Genomic DNA, 7,419 nt, shown 5'->3' on the forward strand with positions numbered 1-7,419 from the left:
TCTGCCTTCCTACCATCCATCTTTCTCTCTCTCTTGCTGGCATCGTTCCCTCTATCTTGCTCTCTTCCTTTCACTCCTTTGCTTGCTGTTCAGTTTTGTTTCCATGACTGCTGCTCAGGATGGGTTGTATTGGTCATTGGGACATCGGCTGGTGAATAAATGTACATTGTTCTTTTTTCTATATTTTAATATCCTTATATGCTATTATTATTGTAATTTTCCTTTGCTATTTTAGTAAACTCTCTTCATCTCAACCCACAAGTTTTCCTTTCTTCCCTGTTCTCTCCCTTATCCTGCTGTGGAGGGGGAGTGTGAGTGAGAAATTGTGTGGTGATGAGGGCTAAACCACAACACACTTTCACTTTTTACCTGTTGAATTTTACTCAACAACATAATGCTGTATGAATATAAAACCATATGTATGCACACACATAAATTTCTCATTTTGGTCCATGTAGCTGCTGAAAACGTGTTTTAGGTTGTACAGAGCTCTAGAAAGCATGTTTGTTCTTGTAAATACCATATCTAATATCAATACTATAATTACCTAGGTCTTTTCTGTTCGTGCAGGTTACATAATCAAAGTTTCATATACACTGTTACACATTGTCCAAATGTGTGTATTATCATTTTTGAAGGACACTACAAAATAATCCTGTAATGAACCTCTAAAAATGTACTAAGATAGACACTGATGTTGGTTTTATCACAGAAAAAAGGCTAATTTTTATTTTTCCATTTTTTCATATTTTTAAAATAGTGCTATTTTTTTTTATATGGTTAAGCTCTATCATGTAGATTAATGCACAGGAGCAAACTTTCTTTTCTCTTGGGTATAATGACAACCATTCCCAGGGGCGTACGGCTATCAAGCTGCCGTGATTACTTTACAGGAAACAGAGTTAGTGCAAGTCTAGTGTGCAAGTCTAGTATGTTTGTAGGGGTCTCTCAAGAGTTTCATACCCGAATTACTGTTGTCAATAGGTGTACCACAGTGTCCCAAGTGGTTAAAATGAATATAGCACTGAAAAAATTACCTGACTGTAGATTTACAACCAGAAGCTGCAAACAGTTGATCTTTATATAAAGGCTTTAAAAATATATTTCAGCCATATTCCTCCCCCAAATTTTCTTGTATCTTCTATCATTGGAGCCTCCTCCGTAGCTGTATCTATAAAAAACATCTGCAGAACAAATCTAAAGAGGTTATTTGATTTATGTCCGTTTTGCAAGTCATTTTGGCACATTTCACTTGGACAAAAGATCTGTTGATTTCAGAAGTCTGAGTGGAGGCTACATTTTGAAAAGATATTCCAAATTTTGCATTTTTCTCTATAGAATTATGTCTTTAGAATATAGGAAAAAGTGCTAAGTGTTTAAACAGTTGCCAAGATTTATGACTTGTTTAAAAAAGGAATTGTTCAATGCAGTGGTAATTAGTCCTTGGATTTAGTGTATAAAACTTGATAAATGAACAAGGTGGAACAAAATTGCTCCAGCACTGACTCCAACAGTGAAATTTTTTTTTGGCTTAAGAGAGAGTTAGTTCTACTGAAGTGGATGAAACTGATGAGCTTTAAAATAGTGTGCCGATGTGCCCATTCCCAGTTTCAATGAAGAACCTTAAAAATTGAAACCAGAAAAGCTTCAGATGGCTGGATGCAGCTAGTTATCTACCTACAGTGTGTTACAATGACACTTGCAGGGAGCCAGAGCCCAGGAGTCACCCTTTTTTTTCATTTTAAATGGATGTAACTGATTTTTTTTTTTCCCCCACCACTTGCAGGTCTTTAACTTTAGAAATGAAAGCCTGACTATACTTTGAAAATTTATTGACAAAGCCTAAAACTAGATTGTCATGGCCAGGCTTAAATTTTCTGCCTTCTTACTCAATATGAAAACTACTATTAAATAGTCCTACCAAAAGGATATTCTGAATTAAGGGAGTTTTGTGAGATCCTATAGAGTAGTGAAAATCATCTGTGAGTTGAACTATCCTGCTTTGAAAATAAGCCTTCAATAACTGTCACTCCTCTTCTTCTGTGAATTCTTTATTTATATATTCATTTTGCAAAGTATTCAACAACTAAGTTTCATTTAATTTTTGTCAACAGAATGTAATTTTGCTTGCATCATTCTGTCAACAAAAAGGCAGTAACATATAATCTTTTTGTCCACTGAACTAAATTGCAGATTCATTTTGTGTGTGTGGATCAAATAGTGAATGTTAAATAACTGAGAATATGTCATCTTCTCCACTCTGAACAAACTATTGTTAAATACTTATAATTTTAAATATAGTTAAATTCTATAAAGCACCTTTGACTTACCACTTTGTCTAAATGGGGTCAAAAATGAGACATCCCTAACTCTAGCACTCTGTAATGGGTGTGGGATTTTGGAGACTTCTTCAAGACAGGAAATGTGCTCCTGCATTTTTAATAAATAAATACAATGAGGTCTGTGAGGTTTTTTTTTTTTTCAAATGTTTCCTGCAAACAAAAGGCTAGATGGGCTGATAGCCTTTTAGACATGGCCTTGTGTTTTATTGCTTTGTTCATTCCTTCCTGGATATATGAGGGGTAAGGTACAGACTACAGATAACAAAAAATGAACTTTTGCTTGTGGTGGAAGTATCTGACATCATCACTATTTTTTAGATGTGATTTTATACTTAATCACATTTTTGAGTGTCTCTCTTTTGCCAATTGAATTCTTTCATTTTTTGCTCTATTATAGCACTATATTCCTTGTGCAGGACGTGTACTGCAATGATCACAATAAGAAAATCCGTGCAAAATTGCTACTACCCAGCTTTTTAATCAGGTTAGAATGCTGCTCTGTTGAAAAGATGGCCATGTTTGGTTATATGGGAGGCTATTTTCATCTCTTACCCTCTGATTCAATGGTGGGACAAAAAATAAATTCACAACTGTTTGTGAAGACCTCTGAACGTGAAGATGCAGTGTGACCTTGTACTTGGAGTTTTTTACTGAAGTTCAGAAGACCCAAGTTTTCTTTTGGAATTTTTCAGTAGTGAGCCTCATGACCCAGAACTGCTCTCTTTAATATGTCTCCAGTTCACAATGTTCTGTGAAGCACCTGGAGATCTGTGGAACAGTACCATGTGAAAGTCAAATGCTGCTCTTTGACATGTGAGTCCAGCAGAATGTTTTCTTGAAGCCTGGAAAGAAAGGTTTTAACAACATTGCAGAGTATCATTAAAGAAACTGCAGAGGTTCTGCTGAGATGATGTGAATGCCCAGATATGGTGGAGGTAAAATGCTCTGTGAAATGAGAGAATTTCTGGGTGACAAGTTTTTATACTTGGATTATTATTATGTCCCTTATTTTTCCCACCTGTTGTTATCATGCAACAGAACTAGGATTTTGATCAGCATGGTGTGTGAGTCAGCTTGCTACAACAAGTAGCAATCTACAGAAGAACTGATAAAATGTGTTTGGTTTTTTTTTTTCTTTGCATAATATGCACAACAGTACCTGTAAATATTTTTGAACTTTTTTTTTTTTTTAACAAGCAGGAAGAACAAGTACCACAAAATATTTTACTGAGAGAACTGAGAGTTTGTTGGAAGATGAATTACTGAAATGGTAGTTAACTATTTGTATACAATGGCTGATCCTCCATCACAAAGACAAAATTACATTACAAAAAAGTGTTTCTTCCTTTAAAGTGGATAAAAAAAATTTCCAGATTGGTCTCATTTTTGCCAATTGTCTCATTAGGTGATACTTCGATATATCAACCTACATATTTTTTTTTAAATTTATTTTCTCAATCTGTATGTGTGTTTGATATATAAAAGTTCCTTTCATGGTCCAGTCATCAAGGGTACATTCTACTAACCAGGGTCAATTCAGTTCCTTCTTTCCATAAAAGAATGATCAGGAAATGCAGCATGAAGTTGTGCTTTACCAAATAATACCCTTGACATCCTTACTGCTGCAAGCAAAAAAGCAGCTCACAAATCCTTTGTCAGACAACTGTTGTCACATATTGTCAAGATATCTACGCTGTCAATAGTATTGCCCCAGCATTCAGGCAGCTATGGTAATGGTGTTTATAGTACAAGAGGTACTGTCATTTCCAGTACAGATAACTGCTAGAAGTATTTCCAAGACTGCAAAGCATATTTTGCTTCCATGAATTCTTGACGTTTACTGTGTGGAATAGAAATTGGCAGAACCCTAGGCTACAGAAAGTGACTATATTTTGTCTGTTTAACATACTGTTTTCTAGGTTATGCTTATTGTTATTATATAGACTTATACATATATTTTATATATATATATATATATTTATATCTATCTATATATATACTGATTCCAGAGAAAGAACATTTTGCTGAGTTCAACAGTACTTGGTCTCCCAGTGACTCATGCTAACATCTTAAGATGTGTAGCTCCTTGCATACGAAAACAGCCATATCCCTTTTCTCTTCTGCTGTTTTTGTTGCTACACAACTTTAAAGAACTAATTTATTTCTCTCTTGCTCTTTTTTTTCCTTCTCTGTTATGCAGAGTGTAACAAGGAGGCTGTTCAGTTTTCAGCCAAGGCTTTCACTTGGGTATCCGCAAAAGCAGTGGTTTTATTCCACAGTGTGACTCGATAGAGCTATAAAATTTTGTTAAATATATATCCATGTGTTTGTGTTTGCACGTCTGGGGTGGGGCAGTCACCTCTGTTGAAATGACATCCAACTCTAGAAGTATAAGGTACAGACATTCAGGGCATCTTTCTAACCAAATACTGCAGTTTTGATAAAGCTGTACATACAGTAAATATTCTTTGTGACATAACACTTACAAAAATATTATGACAGCTTTGAAAACATTTTGACAAGCAAGAAAGCGATTTAAAATAAAAGACACAACCTGATTAAAAGAAAAAAGAATAGAATGGCCAGCTTGATAAGCTATGGGAAGGGCTGTGGTCTTGCTTTACTTTTTTTTTACAGTAAAGGGAGAGAGTTGCAGAGATGTTCAGCTACATTTCCTCTAATGAAATATCAGTCCACTGATGAAAGAACCAGAAATTAAGTTTGGAGTTAAGAGACGTGAAAAGAGGAGGAGGATTTTATCTTGAAGGGCTGAGTGGCAAGTGGGTGTGAACTGGGCTGCCTGGCTCCTGTCAGCTAGGCTAGCTTTCAGATTCACCTGTAAGGAAGAGAGCTCAGGAAGAGGACACTAGTGTCCCATTTAATTGGCTTCTGTATATTTAATACCTGTAATCTTTGTTAAGCATCTTAAAATAAATTAGTTACAAATTTTAGTATAATCTGAGGACATATTTTATTGCTTCTGTTCTCTCTTGTAGTCTTGTTTCCAGTGTGTAATTACAAATTTAGTCTTTTTCTTTGCTAGAATAAGCTTTCAATGTTTTCCTTTTTTTTAAGCTTGTCTAATATTAAATGTGAATTCAGGTGAAAATGACAACACTAGAAGCATTCTGCATGTATTTGTTATCTTCAAAGGAAAAAAGTCATGTGTGTAGGCATCCCCTTGGTGGGGAACGCCAGGAGGTGCTGAAATGAAGATGAACTCAGCCACTTGGGAGTTGGAGTATTTTCTGTGTAAGGGTTACTTTGACAGATCTTTTTTTTTTTTTTTTTCAGGAAGGGAGTCTGAGAAACGTCCCTTGTACTTATGTTGTATACGGCATTTCTGTGCACCTCCCAGATAATCTCACAAAACACTACCTAGTAAACTGAAAAAGAAAATGTGACAGTTGATTTTTTGACTGCCAGTAAGAAGCGAATTTATACTTTTTCTCTGCTGCCTGTTTCCAGCCCAGATCTTTTACTGGTGACAGTGATTCATAAGACTGCTTTCTGGAATCTGGATTCTGTTTTAGATACTTAGTTTAAAAGATGTAAAATTTGCTTTAAGCAAATATCATCATAGTGTATTAATAGATATTTTTCTGTTTCAGCCAAAACAAAGGTTCGTGATTTTTTTTGGTCATGAGTATTCTACTCTGTCAAGAGTAGATGAGTACGTAGAGCAGAAACAAAGCCTCCTTGAAAAGGAAATGTAATACTCTTCATATTGACATTTCTGTCCTCTCCATTGAGGACATTTTTCTCTTTCTCATCCAGTTGCGGTACCACTGCCAGGTCTCCTCCCCAGCCTATCAAGCCCTTCTTCTGCCTACCTTGAGGAGTTCTTGAATTCCAGCGAGTTTCTCTGCCCCATAAGAACAGGTCATTTGTGGTTTTTGTTTCACACTTTGGCTAGACTGTTGCTGCTTTGGAGTTTTCAACTCTTATTAGCACATGGTAGCCCTCTTCTTACTGCCATTTCTTCAGGTATCTTTTCTCTTTCATTGCAGCTTTCTCTGATCCTCTTGCTCTGCCTCCTGATTTTAGCAGTAGATGTATGCTTTAGTTCATGTCATTCTGTGCAGGGTAATATCCAAAGCAAAAGTGACACTTTATGGAGATATTTCAGAAATTTTATTTCAGTGGGAATATAAACATGAACTGTAAGTTATGTTTGTGCATACATGCGTATTAAAATAATTCAAATCTGTAAGTATAGATGAACCTGCTAAAATGAGAACTTCAGTACAACCTTAAATGTAATGTTATAATCTTGCCATCAGACTATAATATGCATATACCAAAGTATCTAATGATGTCGTTGAAGCTGATGCTGACAGTTACTATTATGCCATTTTTTGTGGCAATTTTGTGAACTGCATTATATATTTGACCCTGTCCTGACCGAGTCTGATGCATGTTTCTCCTAAAACTGGAAGCTGCATTTGGCAGGGTAGCAGATATTCTTTTTTACCCTTCCACTTCCAGTTTTGCTGAAATAGTGCCTCATATCCATTTCTAATTTAACATTGTGTTTTAGCTCATTGTGACAATATCTATGCTTGACAGATTTGTCACAGTATTTGTCCTATTTCTATCAACTGTCAGATTCCTTTTCTTTTTCTTGTTCACCATATTTCACTTCCCTCAGTATCTACTAGTCACCATATTTGCCTTATCAGAACATAATGACTTGAACTCAGATTTGCCGCATTCACTGCCATTGGTCTTATTTAGAGTGCACTTATTTTAAACAGAAGTTTCACGGCATAAGGTATATAGTTTGTTGTCAGAATATTAATCCTTGTCTTACTATTTTATCTCTTAATTTAGTTGGGATTTTGGGTTATTTAGGGCTGCCTTTACAAGGGAATTTAAAAAAAAAAGATAAAAACCCCACAACAAAATAAACACCGTATCGCAGTTTTTTATTATGCCATTTCCAGCAAATAGACCCACAGCACAATTTAGACATATGAAGCACTGGGTGACCAGAATTCGACTTACTGTATAGCAGTGGCTCTTTTCTCTTTCTTACTTAAACAAGAAATGCTGTATCTGTTCTTTATTATCTCTA

This window comes from Chlamydotis macqueenii, chromosome Z (assembly GCF_036417535.1).
Source record: "Chlamydotis macqueenii isolate bChlMac1 chromosome Z, bChlMac1.mat, whole genome shotgun sequence".
NCBI classification, from domain to species: domain Eukaryota; kingdom Metazoa; phylum Chordata; class Aves; order Otidiformes; family Otididae; genus Chlamydotis; species Chlamydotis macqueenii.